This window comes from Jaculus jaculus, chromosome 6 (genome assembly GCF_020740685.1).
Source record: "Jaculus jaculus isolate mJacJac1 chromosome 6, mJacJac1.mat.Y.cur, whole genome shotgun sequence".
Taxonomy (NCBI): domain Eukaryota; kingdom Metazoa; phylum Chordata; class Mammalia; order Rodentia; family Dipodidae; genus Jaculus; species Jaculus jaculus.
In genome coordinates this window covers 27,617,184-27,636,948 of record NC_059107.1, presented here as the reverse complement: position 1 = coordinate 27,636,948, position 19,765 = coordinate 27,617,184, and positions in this window count along the sequence as shown.

The following is a 19,765-nucleotide window of genomic DNA, read 5'->3' as shown; positions in this document are numbered from 1 at the left end:
ATGCAAGCACTTTAGTAGTGGCTGTGGGTGGGGCTGAGAGGGAGGGTAAGTTGCTGGTGGTTATTTTTAAGTGTCTGCTCTTCCTTCCGTGTGAGGAATTATCCTGAATTTGAGGGCTCCAATGCCACGAGAAGGTGGCTCACCACAGCTTTAAACTTCTTCTTTTCATCTTGCTCGGCCCCTGTCACATCTTTATTGGGTTTAGAGATTCTTTTTTCTTCTTTCTTTTAAAAATCACTGTTTATTTGTAGAGCCACTCGTTTTAAAACTTGTGCAATCTCTTAAATGTCATTTTTTGCCTTCGTCCGCTTGTAAGGCATGAACCAGTTCTCTTACATAATGCAGCTCGGAGGCCTTTGAAAATAATGATTCCCAGCAAGCATTTAGCAGGGGCAGGCATTACATAACACGGAAAATGTACAACTCCTATCATTAATTTGATGTGGGTTTCAAAGCCACTTATAGGGCCACATATAGATCTTGCCAGCACTTCAACTAATTCTGTCTGGGTCCACCAAGGACTTCAAGGTGATCCAAGTGAACTCATTGCCCAGTGTAGTAAAATGACCAGCCAGATTCAGTTCTCAACTGGGTCATCTCTTACAGACAAATGGCTTTGTTTATTTTCTCTTTCCACTGTATTGGCCAGTGGAGCTGGACTAACTGGCCTGTTGTTTGGCGTTGGGTAAAAGACAGTTACAGTGAGATCACTGGCCAATTTGGTGGGGAAAACATCTGTCGAGGGTGTTGCCCCACTTGATGTTCTGAAACCCTGTGGAGACTATTGTACTTAGGGTTCGAGGAGGAACAGAGTCTCAGTGAGCCTGATGGTTGGCACACTGTGCTGTTTCTCCTTTACACAGCTGTGCTCAACTCTCCAAGCAATAGGCAGCCACTGGCTGGCACCTTATGTACGATTGATTGATGAGATGGTTATAGAAGGTGCCTTGTGGAAGGGTGTTAAGAGCTGTTCGGTCCCAGGGACGTTGTTTGTACTTTTGGCTTGGGCAATAATTACTTGATGACATTTGGCAGTCACTTTCTCTTTCTGAGGCTCAGTTGCCTTCATCTGTATGATGGGGATTCCAAAAGTGGCCTCATATCATTGTCGCAAGGTGTGGAGATTAGCTGAGACATGGGCTAGGAAGAAGATGGCTCTGTAGTTAAAGGTGCTTGCTTGCAAAGCCTGCCAATCTGGTTCAGTTCATAAACTACCTATGTAAGCTAAACACAAAAAGTGATGCAAGCATCTGGCATTCATTTGCAGTAGCGAGAGGTCCTGGTGTACTCACACACACACACGAATAAATTTAAAAAACACACACACACCCAAAACACTGAGACTTTCCAGAACATTGATGAAGTGGCTACCTGGTCTCAAGGGTTAAAAAAGGCTGGGCTCGCGGCCCATTCAAGACATGTAGAACACATTAAGAAAGTTTGAGTGGCCGGGCGTGGTGGCGCACGCCTTTAATCCCAGCACTCGGGAGGTAGAGGTAGGAGGATTGCTGTGAGTTCGAGGCCACCCTGAGACTCCATAGTGAATTCCAGGTCAGTCTGGGCTAGAGTGAGACACTATCTCACTACCAGGGAGAAAATAGGGAGTTCTTGCCTCCAAGATCACCCGAATCCCCATGCCATCAGATAGGCCACTTTCATCTCTCCCATGGGACATTTTCCACAGTTGTCACTTGTGAAGATGAAATTGATGGGCTTCTTGAGTGTCAGGAACAGGTGATCACCTGGCAGCTAGGAGGGCTGCACTCTGTCATCTACACGTTACCCGAGCAGGAGAGAAGCCCTTTACTTTTGGGACACTCCGTTTCCTTAAAGGGAGTGAGTGAGACAATTGCTACATGGCCTTTTATTAGCCTCCAAAGAAAGCACAGAGCTGGGGAGATGGCTCAGCAGTTCGGGCACTTGCCTGCAAAGCCTAACAACCCAGGTTTGATTCCCCAGTACCCACCTAAAAGCAGATGAACAAGGTGGCACATCATCCTGGTGTTTGTTTGCAGCTGCCAGAGGTCCTGGTGGGCCCATTCTCTCTGTCACCTTGCAAATAAATAAATAAAAGTAGTTACAAAACAGAAAGCACAAGGCTGGGAAGATTGCTCAGTGGTTAAAGGCACTTGAGCCGGGCGCACGCCTTTAGTCCCAGCACTCAGGAGGCAGAGGTAGGAGGATCGCCGTGAGTTCGAGGCCACCCTGAGACTCCATAGTGAATTCCAGGTCAGCCTGAGCTAGAGTGAGACCCTACCTTGAAAAACAAACAAAGGTACTTGGCTGCAAAGCCTGACAGCCTGGGTTTGATTTCCCAGTACTCACAGACACACAAAGTGGCGACTCCATCTGAGGTGCTCCCATTCTCCCTTTCTCTCTCCTCTATTCTCTATTTGCTCTCTCTCAAATAAATAAATACCAACAAAAAGACAAGCACATATGGAAAGGACTTTCTTGGGCAAGACATCATTCAGATGTGAAGTGTTAATAATATCTCTGAGCTGAGCAGGGAAGCAGGTTCCAGGCCCAGCTGAGCAGGGGTGGAGGAGCAGTCGAAAGCATATGTCAGCGGCTCTAAGCATGTCTGAGCATGGGAAAGAATATCTGCAGAGCCGGGCGTGGTGGTGCACACCTTTAATACTGGCACTCAGGAGGGAGAGGTGCGAGGATCACTTTGAGTTTGAGGCCAGCCTGAGACTACACAGTGACTTCTAAGTCAGCCTGGAGTAGAGTGAGCCCCTACCTTAAAAAAACAAACAAACCAAAACAACAACCCTCCCCCCAAAACAAAACCAAACCCCAAAAGTGTCAGTAGCAAGAATGGGAAAGAAAGGAAGGTAGCTGGGGAGCAGACCATGAGCGGCCTCAGCTGCTGTTTTTCTGGGTTTTTTTTGAGGTAGGGTCTCCCTCTAGCCCAGGCTGACCTGGAATTCACTCTGTAGTCTCAGGGTGGACTTGAACTCACAGCGATCCTGCTACCTCTGCCTCCCAAGTGCTGGGATTAAAGGTGGGCGCCACCACGCCGGGCTTCAGCTGCTGTTTTTATTTTTTTTTTAATATTTTTTGTTTATTTTTATTTATTTGAGAGTGACAAAGAGAGAGAAAGGGGCAGATAGATTGATAGACAGACAGAGAGAGGGAGAGAGAGAGAGAGAAAGGGGGGGGGGAGAGAGAGGGAGAGGGAGAGAATGGGCAAGCCAGGGCCTCAAGCCCCTGCAAACGAACTCCAGATGCGTGCTCCCCCTTGTGCATCTGGGTAACGTGGGTCCTGGGGAATCGAGCCTTGAACCGGGGTCCTTAGGCTTCACAGGCAAGCACTTAACCACTAAGCCATCATTCCAGCCCTAGCTGCTGTTTTTAGTCTAGTGTCTTTGTTTCTGTTGCTAAAACAGAATACCTGAATAGGTATTTAACCACTATTACCTGGCATAGTATTCGTGCATAACCTGTGTGCATCCCCCAGTGTACCCTAAATCACCTTGAGATCACGTAGACGCCCGGCTACAATGTGACACTGCATCAGTGGTTGTTACGCCACATCACTTGGGAGTAACAGCCAGTGGAGAAGCCCGTATGCTCAGTGTACATGGAGTTTTCTTCAGAGTGTTTTCAGGTTGTGATTGCAGACGCACAACCCTGGGCTACAGAGGACTGATTTTGATAGCTAAAGTGACAGCTAAAAACAAGGGTGGGGAAGCCGGGGCTGGGGGACGGGGGTGCTCAGCGGCCAAAGGCACTTGCTTGCAGACTGCTGGCCTGGGTTCACTTCCTCAGTACCCATGGACAGCTAGACACACAAAGTGGCACGTGCATATGTCCTTCATTTGCAATAGCAAGAGGCCCTAGTGTACTCAATTTTTTCTCTCTCTCCCTGTGCTTTCCAATAAATAAATAAATAAATAAATAAATTTTAAAAATGAAGAGAATTAGCTAGGCATGGTGGCACACGCCTATAATCGCAGCCCTCAGGAGGTGAGGCAGGAGAACCTCTGTGCGTGCGAAGCCAGCCTGGGGCTACGGAGTGAGTTCCAGGTCAGCCTGGGATAGAGTGAAACACTGTCCTGAAAGAGAAAAACAAAACAAAACAAAACAAAAGCAACTTAAAAAAAAAATGAAGATGATGGCAGCAGAGACAGAGAACCCCCACAATCTTGGGACTGGCGCGCCTCACCTGAGCCGGGCATGGTGGCGCACGCCTTTAGTCCCAGCACTCGGGAGGCAGAGGTAGGAGGGTTGCCGTGAGTTCGAGGCCACCCTGAGACTACATAGTGAATTCCAGGTCAGCCTGGACTAGAGTGAGACCCTACCTGGGGGGAGTAAAAATAAAAAGGTCCGCATTTGATCTTTTTTAACTTTTTTTTTTGTTTTTATTAAAGAAATGTCTCATTGGTTTACACCATGTGTTTCCTTCTGTGAGAAGTGGTGGGTACCCCTGTCCTCTGGAGGGGAGCAGAGCAGCTGTGAGGGGTGGTGGCTGGGGACAGGCACACATTCTCCCCATGCCTCTGTGGAAATGGCACACAGAACCAGCTGTGTTTTCTCTACCTCCTTACATCATCACCGTCATAAAAAGCTGACGGGCTGGGGGTAGGGACCGGGGGACTGGGCTGCCGATCGGGGCTGTGATGCAGGAGAGAAGGGCTGGCTGCGCTGTTTGCTTGTTACCACTGCGACCAGCTGGGCGGGGCGGCAGGCTGCGCTAGGCGCGCGCTGGGTTCGGTGACCATCTCCCTCGCTCGGCAAGTCGACCTCTTCCTGGCATGAAGCACACTCGGGCTCTTTGGTTCAACCTTGGTCTTTGAATCCAGCTGGTGTGCTACAGCAAGGTGCCGTGTGGAAAGTCCTGTCCATCTCTACCCTCTTCTGCCAACCCTTAGAAGCTCAGCTCCCTGATGACAGATGCTTTGGAGGCTGGGATCTGTGTCTGGCTTCCCTTGGGTTTTGTGGTCTGGCCTCGGCTTCTTGGGGACCCACTGGCGCGCCTCACCTGAGCATGTTTGGAGACTCGAGTCCACATATCTTGGCTTGTGCTATAGAGAGCTCTGTGATTGAAGTCAGTTCTTTCCTCATTTCCACATAAGCCCTGAGTGTGGCTTTGCTCTGTCGATGGACAAACCTTGCCTCCTTATTGTTGGGAGAAATGTTCACCTGCACAAGCCTTATAGCTGATGGTCTTTGGGACGGGCACATGTGACATGAACACCCTTGTGGAGTGTCAGAGACTAATGGTACCGCCCGTGTTCAGAGTGTCCTCCAGGTGCCGGGCGCTGTGACAGGTGCTTTTACTCAATTGGTTTTGTCCCCTTGACCACCTTGTCAGGTAACTTCCATTGTCTGCACAGAATTAAACAGGGAGCCTCTGGCTTCCTGCTCATGACGAGCACAGGATGGCTGACCCCAGAGCAGCGTGTCCCACTGTTCTGCGAGTCACACCAGTGACATTGCTGAGCCGTCCTAGTGACCTGTGTTCTTACTGCTGGGCATAGAAGCAGCAATTTGGGTGAAAGAATCCTGGAGCCTGGTCAAGTCCCTGGCCTTATGTTTGCCCTTGGCAGAACTCAACTGAAACGCTCCATCTTCAACACACATTGAAGATTATTTATTCATTTGTTTATTTATATGTGTGTGGGGGGTGGGGTGGGGTGGGGTGGGCATGCAGGGTCTCTTGCCACTACAAATGAAGGCCTGTTTGGGTTTTATATGGATGGATAGGGAAGTGAACCCAGGCTAGCAGGCTTTGTAAGCAAATGCCTTTAACCACTGAGCCATCTCCTTAGCTCCCAGTGTGCGTGTGCATGTCTGTGGTGTGTGTTCTTTTATTATGGGTAGGTGTTTTTTTGAAAATCATTTTTATTGATTTATTTGAGAGTGACAGAGAGAGAAAGAGGGAGGGAGGGGGAGAGAGAGAGAGGGAGAGAATGGGCGCGCCAGGGCCTCCAGCCACTGCAGACGAACTCCAGACGCGTGCGCCCCCTTGTGCATCTGGCTAACGTGGGTCCTGGGGAACTGAGCCCCGAACCGGGGTCCTTAGGCTTCATAGGCAAGCGCTTAACCGCTAAGCCATCTCTCCAGCCCGTTTTTTTTTTTTTTTTTTTAAATCAAGTCATGTATGACTCCATTTTCATGGTAACTATTTCAAACAGTGCAGGTGAGAACAGAGAGCACTTTCCCCCTTTTCCGCTCCCTTCTCCCTCCCGAGGGGTCACCATCGATTCACTGCCATTCCTTCCTTTAGCCATTTTCCATGTGTTTTGTGAAGTGCTTGGGGGGATGAGTACCTGTGTGTGTGCGCGTGCGTGTGTGTACACAAGTCGGTTCCTGTGATTCCCTCCCTTTTTAAATGAAATCATCAAATATGCATTGTTTTGCAACTCATCTCCCCCCCCCCACCTCCGCAAGCCAGTGTTATCTGAAAAGGCTGCCAGCCTCTCTCGTTCATGTCAGTGACCACAGAGGATTCCAGATTATGGATTGGCCATGATTTATTTAACCCACTTGACTGCGAACTTTCTCAGCCCCACAGATCATTTGAAAAAGGCAATTACCCATGGTTACCAAGTGGTAATAAAATAAATATTAAAGTCTAAATCGGGAAAGGTTGTCAAGGGCAGAATGCTAATTATTATGGGAAAAGAGAAAGCACACGTCTCCTTGGCTTTGGCCTGCAGCACTGCCATCGAGCGGGTGACCCTCTTTCCCACCTGTTTCTGATTCTGTCCTCCTCCCTAACTCTAGCATTTCCATCCAGGTCTCAGAAAGCACCAGAACACAGAACCCCAGCGCCTCTCCTTTGCCCTGTGGGGGAGGATCCGTCTCAGACGGCCTGAGTTTCGGGACCCTTCTGGCACCAGGACAAGAGTTGGTTAAACTTTGTATGCCACAAAGTCAGTCTGTAGCGCCTGGAATTCCACACAGCCATCTCACTCAGTTTGACTCAGTAAAACCCAAACACCCATTTTTGTTGAGACTTTGACGAGCCTTGGAACCCACCAAGGGCCTGCTTGCCTCTGCACACGTCTGAAATATGTCAGGCAGGTGTTTCCAAAGACCTTATGCTCCAGGAAAATATATCCTGATGTAATCTGACTAATTTGGCTTTTGCCTGACTTTCAAGAGAACTGGCTATTTGTAATGGAAACAGTTCTCGGCCACTTCAGATGGGACTTTGTAATGTGAGCTGGTAAGACCCTGCAGGTGCCTCGAGGCCCTGTTTTCATTTCACATCTCACATTTGTTTACTTTAATGTGTTTCTCTGGGAGGAGGGGAAAAAAAAAAAAACGACCAGGGAGGGGTTTAACAAGTTATTTTTCATTTCAAAAAGAAAAAAAAGAGATGGGTTTCTATGCAGAAAATTGCATGAGTGGACTGCTGGAGCCCAGTTGGTGACAGGAAACTCATATGGCCTAGGAGGATGTGTTTCCTGAGACCAATTCCCCAAGGATGAAAGTTCAGGGTCTGACATACCTGGAGCCTTTGGCAGAGACATCAATTAGAGAGGGGGAAGCAATGTTTTCCTTGCTAATTCTTGGCTACTGAGTAGAGGTTACCAAAAGCTTCCCTTTCCCCCTTGGAGTGAGGCAGTTTTGAAAAATTGTAAAATTATGAATTTCATTTTGTTCTCAATCATGGGAGAAGGGGAAATAGTTTCCAGGATGCAAAGCCCATATGAGGGCAGAGAAGGGCTGCATTTCGGGATCCTGTGTGTGGATAGAGTCAGTACCCGTGTCTATGGACTCATAGACACGTCTGTGGAGATGGGGATGTTCTCAGACAGGAAGGGGATTAGGGTGAGGGGAGGAAATTAGTGGGGGAGAGATGGGGATGTGTTTGCTACAGGTTCAGGGCCAGTGAAGGGATGCCTCTTATGAAGGAAGGAGAGGACAATGCAATGAAGGCCCTGCTTACATGAGTTAAGCCATCATCACAGCAAATGGGAATGGGGCTGGAGAGATGGTTTAGTGCTTAAGGTGTTTGCCAGCAAAGCCAAAGGACCCAGGTTTGATTCCCTAAAGCCAGATGCACAAGGTGGCACAAGTGTCTGGATTTCGTTTGCCATGGCTGGAGGCCCTGGTGTGCCCATTCTCTCTCATTCTCCTGCCTCTTTCTCTCTCTCGAATAAATAAATAAATAAGAAAATGTAATGTGTTTGCACCTTGGACTCCCCTATGCCCTAGATTGGTTGAATTAAACCTGGGTTCCAATTCCCTACTCTCCATGACACAATTCTTGTTCTTCTCTCAAGCAGGTCCTGAGAGTTCTTATGCCTTTACTCCCCCTTTGTAATTTAAAAATAATTTTTTTTTTTTAGAGAGAGTGAGGTAGAGACAGAGAGAGCCTCAGCCACTGCAATCGAACTCCACACACTTGTGCCACCTAGTGGGCATGTACCACCTTGCCCTTGCCTCACCTTTATATGGCCTTATATGGCTTAGAGTCGTGGGATCTGGAGAAACAAATATAGGTCCTTAGGCTTGGCAGGCAAGTGTCTTAACTGCTAAACCACCTCTCCCCCTCTTGATCATTGAATTCACGGAGGTTTGGCTCACAGCTGTCTGGAAGGGAAGCTTGCACCTTCATCACTTTCTGTCAGAAAATATATCCCTGAGTATGTCATGAAATCAGGGTTGTCTTCAACAACAGTCCCATGCTGCCATGTCCAAATGCCTATGGGTCTTGTTGGCCTTACCAAGGAAAATTCTGGCAGTAAAAGGTTCAATTCATATGTAAATGTCACTACAGGTGCCCCACAGAGCATTAAAGCATAGACCCAGAATCATATGTGATTAGCCAACTTAAACTCATAAAGGCTTTGAAGATCTACTCATGCAAGACTTTACTTGTTTTTTTTTTTTTAAGATTTTTTAAAAATTTTTACTTATTTATTTGAGAGCAACAGACACAGAGAGAAAGACAGATTGAGGGAGAGAGAGAGAATGGGCGCGCCAGGGCTTCCAGCCTCTGCAAACGAACTCCAGACGCGTGCGCCCCCTTGTGCATCTGGCTAACGTGGGACCTGGGGAACCGAGCCTCGAACCGGGGTCCTTAGGCTTCACAGGCAAGCGCTTAACCGCTAAGCCATTTCTCCAGCCCTTTTTGTTTTTTTTTTTGAGGTAGGGTCTCATTCTAGCACAGGCTGACCTGGAATTCACTCTGTATTCTCAGGGTGGCCTCAAACTCACAGCAATCATCCTACTGCTGCCACCCAAGTTCTGGAACTAAAGGTGTGTGCCACCACGCCCTGCTAAGGATTCACTTTTTTAAATTTTTTATTTTATTTTATTGACAACTTCCCTAATTATAAACAATATCCCATGGTAATTCCCTTCTTCTTCCCACTTTCCCCTTTGACACTCCACTCTCCATTATATCACTTCCCCCTCTCAATCAGTCTCTCTTTTATTTTGATATCATCATCTTTTCCTCCTATGATGATGGTCTTGTGTAGGTGGTGTCAGGCACTGTGAGGTCATGGATATCCAGGCCATTTTGTGTCTGGAGGAGCACCTTGTAAGGAGTCCTACCCTTCCTTTGGCTCTTACATTCTTTCTACCACCTCTTCCGCAATGGACCCTGAGCCTTGGAAGGTGTGATAGAGATATTTCAGTGATGAGAACTCCTCTGTCACTTCTTCTCAGCACCATGGTGCCTTCTGAGTCATCCCAAGGTCACTGCCATCTGAAAAGACAAGGTTCTCTAACCAAAAGTGAGAGTAGCATTATTATATGGGTATGGACATTAAGAGAAGTGCTTACTGGGCAGTTTGGTGAGCATAGTACATATATTTAGCCAGAGAGTAGCAGATGTTATAAACCCCAGAACTCATGACCACCCCTGTTGTAGGTTTTCAGTATCAGGGATGTATTCCCTCCCATGGAGCAGGCCTCTCCAGTCCAACTAAAGAGTGGTTGGTTTCCCCCATAACAGACATGCCACTATTGTACCCATTGGCTCATTTGGCCTGGCTGGCCAAATTTAAGGCTTGCAGTGTCCACTGTTGAGTATCCTCACTGGTGATTTCTCTCTCTGCCATTAACTGCATGCAGCATAGCTTTCTCTAGCTTTCTGTCAGCTGGTCTACATGGAAGAGGTTTTTAGCTCAGCTCCAGCAGGATTTTTCAGTGACTTTGCAGCCCAACTATGTGGAGTCTTCAAGATTAGGGTCTTAGCATCTATTCTTGGTGGGAAACCAAGGGCCTTGGCCATGGCCTGCAATGTTTTGGGGGCATCAGGGACTGCCCTGGCCAACAAATCACTGGAAGGTATCCCATCCCTGGTACTGAAAAATTTCTAGTAATAATCTATGGCTTCTGAGTCTTCCATGGTTCAAGAAAGTAGGTTTCCATATGACTTATTTATATCCTCTTAGATTTTGATTACTCCTCCCTCCACCTTTCCTTTACTCAGTCTCTTCCCCTGAGGTCACTTAGGCCTTTTCACCCCCATTAATCTGTTCTTCTACTTACATATGTACAATACCATCCTATTAAGTAACCCCCCCTCCATTTCTATTCCCTTTATATCTTGCATACTGGCTTACTGGCCTTAGCTACTGAGTTTTCTTCCTACTCAAAAAGAAGTCCAATCATTTGTAGCTAGGATCCACATATGAGACAGAACATGTGATGTTTGGCTTTTTGGGCCTGGGTTACCTCACAAAGTATAATATTTTCCAGATCCATTCATTTTCTTGCAAATTTCATAACTTCATTTTTCTTTACCACTGAGTAGAACTGCATTGTGTAAATGTGCCACATCTTCATTATCTAGTCATCAGTTGAGGGACATCTAGGCTGGTTCCATTTCCTATCTATTGTGAATAGAGTGGCAATAAACATGGTTGAGCAAGTATCTCTAAGATAGTGAGATAGGTCCTTAGGATATATGCCTGGGAGTGCTAGAGCTGGGTTATATGGTAGATCTATTTTTAGCTGTCTTAGGAACCTCCACACTGATTTCCGCAATGGCTGGACCAGATTGTATTCCCACCAATAGTGTAGAAGGGTTCCTCTTTTTCTGCATCCTTGCCAGCATTTATGGTCATTTGTTTCCATGATGGTAGCCAATCTGACAGGAGTGAGATGGAATCTCAGTGTAGTTTTAATCTGCATTTCCCTGATGACTAGGGTTGTAGAACATTTTTTTAGATACTTATATGCCATCCACATTTCTTCTTTTGAGAACTCTATTTAGTTCCATAGCACATTTCTTAGTTGGGTTGTTTGATTTCTTATTATTTAGTTTTTTGAGTTCTTTGTATATCCTAGGTATTAATCCTCTGTCAGATGTATAGCTGGCAAAGATTTTCTCCCATTCTGTAGGTTGCCTCTTTGATCTATTCACAGTGTCCTTTGCCATACAAAAGCTTTGTAATTTCATTAGGTCCCAGTGGTTAATCTGTGGTTTTATTGCCTGAGCAATTGGGGTTGTATTCAGAAAGTCCTTGCCAAGACCAATATGTTGAAGGATTTCCCTAGCAGTTTCCTCTAGCAGTTTTAATTTCAGTTTCAGGTCTGATATTAAGGTCTTTGATCCATCTGGACTTAAGTCATTTTTTTTTTCAAGGTAGGGTTTCATTGTAGTCCAGGCTGACCTGGAATTCACCATGTAGTCTTAGGGTGGCCTCAAACTCATGGCAATACTCCTACTTCTGCCTCCCAAGTGCTGGGATTAAAGGCTTGTGCCACCATGCCTGGTTCCATTTGGACTTAATTTTTGTGCATGGAAAGAGATAAGGATCTATTTTCATCCTTCTACAGATACATACCCAGTTTTCCCAGCACCATTTGCTGAAGAGGCTATCTTTTCTCCAATGAGTATTTTTGGCATTTTTGTTGAAGATCAGGTGGCAATAGCTACCTGGACTTACATCTGGGTCCTTTATTGTGTTCCATTGGTCTACATGCCAGTACCATGCTGTTTTTGTTACTATGGCTTTGTAGTATAGGTTAAAATCAGGTATGGTGATACCACCAGCCTTATTTTTGTTGCTCAAAATTGTTTTAGATACTCAAGGTTTTTGTGCTTCCAAATGAATTTTTGGATTGTCTTTTCTATTTCTGTGAAGAATGCTGTTAGAATTTTGATGGAGATTGCATTAAATGTATAGATTGCTTTTGTTAAGGTTGCCATTTTCACAAGATTGATTCTTCCAGTCCAAGAACAAGGGATGTCTTTCCATTCATAGTGTCTTCTGCAATCTTTTGCTTGAGTATTTTTAAGTTTTCATTGTAGAGATACTTCACTTCCTTGGTTTATTCCAAGGTACTTTATTTATTTATTGATGCAATTGTGAATGGGAGTGATTCTCTGATTTCATCCTCTGTGTGTTTGCTAGCATATAGGAAGGCTACTGATTTCTATGTGTCTATTTTGTATCCTGCTACATGGCTATAGGTGTTTATCAGCATAGAATCTTTAGGGTCTTTTATGTATAGAATTATGTCATCTGCAAATAATGATAATCTGATCTCTTCCTTTTTAATTTGTATCTCTTTTATGTGTGTCTCTTGTCTTATTGCTATGGCTAAGACTTCTAGTACTATATTAAATAAATGTGGACACCCTTGTTCCTGATTTTAGTAGAAAAGCTTCAAATTTTTCTCCATTTAATATGTTGTCTGTAGGTTTGTCATATATAGCCTTTATTATGTTGAGATATTTCCTTCTATTCCCCATTTCTGTAGGACTTTTATCATGAAGGGATAGTGAAAATGTTTTTTCTGTATCTAATGAGATGATCGTGTGATTTTTGTCCTTCAGTCCATTTATATAATGTATTACATTAATTGATTTGTGTATGTTGAACCATCCCTGCATCTCTGGGATAAAGTCTACTTTGGTTGGGGTGAATAATCGTTCTTTCTTTCTTTCTTTCTTTCTTTCTTTCTTTCTTTCTTTCTTTTCTTTTCTTCCTTTCTTTTCTTTTTTTTTTGGCTTTTGGAGGTAGGGTCTCACTCTAGCTCAGGCTGACCTGGAATTCACTATGTAGTCTCAGGGTGGCCTCGAACTCACAGTGATCCTCCTACCTCTGCCTCCCGAGTGCTGGGATTAAAAGTGTGCACAGCCACACTTGGCCTTTTTTTTGATATATTCTTGTATTCTGTTTGCCAATATTTCATTGAGAATTTTTGCATCTATGTTCATGAGGGAGATTGGTCTGTAATTTTCTTTTTTTGTTTTATCTTTGTCTGGTTTTGGTATCAGGGTAATGCTGGCTTTGTAGAAGGAATTTGGTAGGATTCCTTCCATTTCTATTTTATGGAAAAGTTTAAGAAACTTTGGTGTTAGTTCTTCCATGAAGGTCTGGTAAAATTCACCAGTGAATCCATCTGGGCCTGGACTTTTTTTAGTTGGGAGACTTTTTTATTTTTTTCGAGGTAGGGTGTCACTCTAGCACAGGTTAACCTGGAATTCACTATGTAGTCTCAGGGAGGCCTTGAACTCACGGTGATCCTCCTACCTCTGCCTCTTGAATATAGTTGGGAGTTTTTTTTTTTTTTTTATAACTGCTTGGGTCTCCATACTTGCTATAGGTCATTTAAATAGTTAATCTCATCTTTATTTAATTTAGATAGGTCATATAAATCAAGTAAATCCTCCATTTCTTTAAGATTTTCAAACTTAGTAGAGTATCTGTTCTTAAACTATGTTCCTATGTGTTTTTAAAATTTCTGTGATATCTTTGTGATGGTGCCTATTTCATCTGTAATTTTATTTTATTTATTTAATTACTTTTTTTTTTTTGAGGTAGGGTTTCACTCTAGTCCAGGCTGACCTGTAATTCACTATGCAGTCTCAGGGTGGCCTCGAACTCATGGCGATCCTCCTACCTCTGCCTCCTCAGTGCTAAGATTAAAAGTGTGTTCCACAAGGCCTGGCTCTAACTTCTTAATATAGGCACTTAAAGCTATAAATTTCCCTCTTAGGACTGCCTTCATTGTGCCCCAAGGGTTTTGGTATGTTGTGTTCTCATTGTCATTTGATTCTATGAATTTTTTGATTTCCTTCTTGATTTCTTCATTGACCCATTCATCATTTAGTAGTATATTGTTTAGTTTCCATGATTTTGTGTATGCTCTATAGTTTTTCTTACTATTGATTTGTAGTTTGATTTGTAGTGGTTCTTCCAGTTTTACCTTTACTCTCTTGTATTAATTAGTATTTGAGCATGTTTTGTTTTTTTTTCCAGGTTCCTTATATGTGTGCTTTTTTTTCTCTTCAGCATGGAAGATCCTTTCAAGTATTTTTTTCTCTTGTACTAACTAGCATTTGAGTATGGTTTGTTTTTTCCAGGTTCCTTATATGTGTGCTTTTTTTTCTCTTCAGCAGGGAGGAGGATCCTTTCAAGTATTTTCTGTAGAGCTGGTTTTGTCTTCAAATACTCCTTTAGCCTGCCTTTGTTGTGAAATGTCCATATTTCTCTGTCTATTTGAATGGGTATCTTTGCAGGATAAAGTAACCTTGGTTGACAGTTGTTATCTTTCAGAACTTGGGATACATCATTCCAAGCCCTTCTGGCTTTTAAAGTTTGTGTTGAGTAATCTGCTGTGATTCTGATGGGCTTGCCTTTGTATGTGACTTGATTTTTCTCTCTTACTGCTTTCAATATATTTTCTTTGGTTTGTATGTTTGGTAGTTTAATTACAATATGGTGAGAGGAGATTCTTTCCAGATTTTGTCTGTTTGGTATTCTAAAGGATTCCTGTATCTGAATTGGCATCTCTTTCTAAATTTTGGAAGGCTTTATTCTATGATTTTGTTGAAAACACCTACTATGCCTTTGGAGTGAAATTCTTCTCCTTCTATTGTACCTTGAATTCTTACGTTTGATCTTTTCATAGTGTCCTGAATATCTTGAAATTCCCATTCATACCTTCCTATTAGTTTGTCTTTCTCTTTGTTGGACTGTATTAGTCCAGCTGGTCTTCTAATTTAGATATTTTGTCCTCTCCTTCATCCATTCTACTGGTGAGATTTTTTACAGAGTTTTTTTTTAAGATTTAAAAAAATTATTTATTAGAGATACAGAGAGGGAGATAGATAGATAGATAGATAGATAGATAGATAGATAGATAGATAGAGTGAGAATGGATATGCTAGGGTTTCTAGCCACTGTAAACAAACTCCAGATGCATGTGCCCCCTTGTGCATCTGGCTACTGTGGGACCTGGAGAATTGAACTGGGGTCCATAGGCTTCACAAGCATGTGCTTTAACTGCTAAGCCATCTCTCCAGCCTTCTACAGAGTTTTTTATTTCACTGACTGTGTTCTTCATTGCTAGCATTTCTGACTGTTTTTTTTTTTATTATTTCTATTTCCTTATTTATGTCTTGTGACCTCCTTATTTCATTAAATTGGGTTCGGTGTCTTCTTTGATTCCTTTGATTTCCTCTTGAATTTTTTTGAACACATTTATAATCATTCTTTTGAAATCTTTCTCAGGTGTTTTCTCTAAGTCAGTCTTACTGGAGGTCATTTCTGATACATTAATACTTTTTGGCAGATTTATATTGTTTTGATTTTTTGTGTTTCTTGTATTGTAGAGATCTTTGCATCTTGAATATATTTAATGCTTGGATTTTCTAATTATCTGCAGCATTATTAGATGTATCAATCAATCTGATGTTATATATCTTCAGGGTAGGAGCTTAAGGTGCTAGGTATGACTCTTAAGACTCTCAGAGTCACCACAAAAGTGACCCTAGGTGTTGGGTTTGCCTGTTATGAGAGTATTCAAATAGGCTTAGTGTAACAAAATATAAGCAAACTCTAAAATTTAACTAAACAATGTACACATTCAATGAAAAACAGTACAGAGTATTCATGCAAGAGTAGGTATTATGACAACTAGATCCCCTAACAAAGTCACAGTCCCTAAGGATGTGTGTTGCCCCACACCCTTAATCCTGTCATCCAGGAGGCTAGGATTTCTGGTCTGTAGAGGGTTCCAAGTCAGCTTGTGACTGGGTGAGACCCTAACAAACGAGAGTCAAGGAAATAAAGGCAGTATAAATCATGAAGCAACAAATGACAATCCCAAAATATAGTTTACTTAAGAATGGCAAATCCCACCATCCATCAGACTTAACATATAATTTACCTTGACATGGAAGGTGCAATTAGCACTTCTGATGAAAGCCTATATACCAGGTTTATTTGTGGGTACTGACCTGGTGTAATCCCAGTTACCTTTTGGTATGGCTTTGGACTCAAGTATGCTGCGCTCCTGCTTGGGTCCCTCTTTGCTGAGTTGTGGGCTCAGGTAGGCTGGCTGGGTTGCTGGTGGCTACTTTGATCGCCTGTGCTGGGTGCTGCGTTGGTGAGCTCCCTTTCCCCAGGTCTCTGGTACTTGCTAGCACTTGTGCTGGTGGTGGGGGAGGGGAGGCTGTAGATGGGGGCTGAAGTTCTCCCATTGGTCCTTGCGATCCTCTGCCTCATAAGCTACTCCATTGGTCCCTGCTATCCTCCCTTCACTTTCTTGAGTTTGCGAGGAGGCTGGTGTGAGTGGAAAATCTCACCTGCCTTTTCCTGTGGCTCAGGCTGAGCCTGGCAGCTGCCATCACATGGACCTGGTGTCACTGCTGTTGGAGCCACTTCTGCCTACTCCTGTGGTTTATAGATACTCTTGGTCTCTCGTACTTCTCTGCTGTGGTTGCTAATTTATTATATACCTTCCCTTTTTAGTAGAAGAGTGTATTTTCCTGATTTTGTTTGGCTTTTTCTTCCCTAGGCTGCTTTGGCGTAGTTCCTACACCACCATCTTAACCAGAAGCCCTCAGACTTCACTTTTTTAAAAAATATATTTTTTAAATATATTAGAGAGAGAGAGGGAGAGAAAGTGAGAGAAAATGGGTGCACTAGGGCCTCTAGCCACTGCAAATGAACTCCAGGCACATGGGCTATCATGTGTATCAGGCTTGTATGGGTTCTGGGTAACCTAACCTGGGTTCTTATACTTCTTAAGGAAGTGCCTTAACTGTTAAGCCATCTCTCCAGCCTGTAAGCCTTCATTTTTTTTAGGTTAGTAAACATATAGATGCTCAGGGAGAAAAGGGACTTGCCTAAGGTCATGATGAGCGAGCTGAGGCCAAGACTCCCGATTCCTGTCTTAATACAGAGGCTGTAGATCATTCAATTCCATGCTTTCAGGAAGACTTCCATGCATACAGTGTTTGCCATCCTAAAGCTCTCTTTGCTAATCCCCCTCCAATAAATGCATCCCTTCCTCTTGTTCCCATATCCTTAATAGTGGAGGAAGAAGGGAAGGTAGAAAGATGAACAGTTTGATCTGCAGCTGCCTTATTGGATGAAATAAAGCTAGAGTAAAGCAGAGAATGATCACGTTCTATCTTTAGAAGGGTTGGTTGGGATGTAGCTCTCACATGCTGCTGATAGGAATTGGTGTAGAGTCACTCAAAAGTACTTTGGCAATATCTTTCATGAACTTGTTTTATATTTTTATATATGAGAGAGAGAGAGAGAAAGAGAGAGAGGTAGGGAATTGGCCCTCCAGGGCCTCCAGCCACTGCGGTCAAACTCCAGACACATGTGACATCTTGTGCACATGTGTGACCTTGTGTGCTTGCATCACCTTGTGTGTCTGGCTTATGTGGGACCTGGAGAATAGAACCTGGATCCTTAGGTTTTGGAGGCAAGTGCCTTAACTGCTAAGCAATCTCTCCAGCCCTTCTTTCATGAATTTTTTTTTTTTTTTGAGGTAGGGTCTCACTCTAGCTCACCCTGACCTGGAATTCGCCGTGTAGTCCCAGGGTGGCTTTGAACTCACGGTGATCCTCCTACCTCTGCCTCCCAAGTGCTGGGATTAAAGGCATGCGCCACCACACCCGGCTTCTTTCATGAATTTTAATGATGTTTATATGTGATGTTTTGCCAAACTTATGAAATACTATATTCATGAACCTTAAGAACAGCTTGACAATTTTTTTTATGCACTGAACACAGCTGTGTATCACCCAGGTCAAAATACACAGTCACACCTCAAGAGTCTTTGCTTCTGACTCACTTTTTTTTTTTTTTTTTTTTTTTTTGAGGTAGGGTCTCACTCTAGCCCAGGCTGACCTGGAATTCACTATGTAGTCTCAGGGTGGCCTCGAACTCACGGTGATCCTCCTACCTCTGCCTCCCAAGTGCTGGGATTAAAGGCGTGCGCCACCACGCCCAGCTCTGACTCACTTTTTTTTTTTATCATGACACCCCCTGCTCACCTCAAGAAACCAATAAGTTGGGCTGGGAAGATGGCACAGTGGTTAAAGCCTTCAGCCTGGGTTAGAGTCCCCAGTACCCATGTACAGCCTGATGCAAAAAGTGGAGAATGTGTCTGGAGTTTATTTGCAGCAGCAAGATTCCATAGGTGCCCATACTTTTTCTCTCTCAAATAAATAAAATATTTTAAAAAAGAAATCAGGGCTGGAGAGATGGCTTAGCAGTTAAGGCACTTGCCTGTGAAGCCTAAGGACCCATGTTCAACTCTCCAGGTCCCATGTGAACCAGATGCACAAAATGATGCAAGCATGCATGGCGGTACATGGCTACAAGGTGGTACATGCGTCTGGAGTTTGAGTGCAATGGCTCAGAGTCCCAGAATTCTTGTTAGCTACCACCAGAGGAGACAACCCTGCTGGAGATTCAGAGGAGGGAAGTGCAAAAGCTATTATTTCATTGGAAGTCCTAGGTGCATTTACATTCCTTATAGATACACTGATTATATCCCATCTAAACTAATATATGCTGGAAACATTAGATATATGGTATTTCTTCAATAAGTCCCCCCCTTTTGAAGTCTTTTATATAAAAACAAGACAGATCTTTCCTCACAGTCACACAGTGAAACTTTTGCTGTCCATCAGGGGACAGTATAGGTATGGGTCAATTTGTTATTTGTGCCATTTGAATCTTCATGTTCTTGATGATCTTTGCATCTGTTTTTGTTACCGAGAGACATGTTTCAAATGGTCTACTGTCATTGTGCAGCTGGTTACTTCTCCATCTACTGTCCACAGTGTTGAGGCTGATTAAAGTCATTTTAATTTATGATGTTTATGTATTCCTGTTGAGTTGACCCCCTATATAATTATGAATTGTTATTCTTTTTTGTTTGTTTATTTTTATTTATTTGAGTGTGACAGACAGAGAGAGAAAGAGGGAGAGAGAGAGAGAGAATGGGTGTGCCAGGGCCTCCAGCCACTGCAAATGAACTCTAGATGCATGTGCCCCCTTGTACATCTGGCTAACATGGGTCCTGGGGAATCGAGCCTCAAACTGGGGTCCTTTGGCTTTACAGGCAAGTGTTTAACCACTAAGCCATCTCTCCAGCCCTCTTTTTTTTTTTTTTTTTTTGAGGTAGGGTCTCTAAACCAGTCTCTGAATTGTTATTGTTTATGTCTATTAATACTTCTAAGTTTGTTTTATCTGATGTTAGTAGAGATATATCTCCTTTTTAAAAATTATAATCTATTTCTATTTATTTTTTGTTATTTTTGTAGGAATATTTTCTCATCCATTTACATTCAACTTTTTGTGTGTCTTTTTATTTATATCTCTTGTTGTGTTTCTTAAATTTTAAGTCTTTTTTCAAAGTAGGGTGTCACTCTTTAGCACAGGCTGACCTGGAATTCATTATGTAGTCTCAGGGTGGCCATGGACTCAGTGATCCTCCTACCTCTGTCTCCTGAATGCTGAGACTAAAGGCATGTGCCACTAAGCCTGACTTATTTATGCCTCTTTAAAGTAACATATATTAAAAA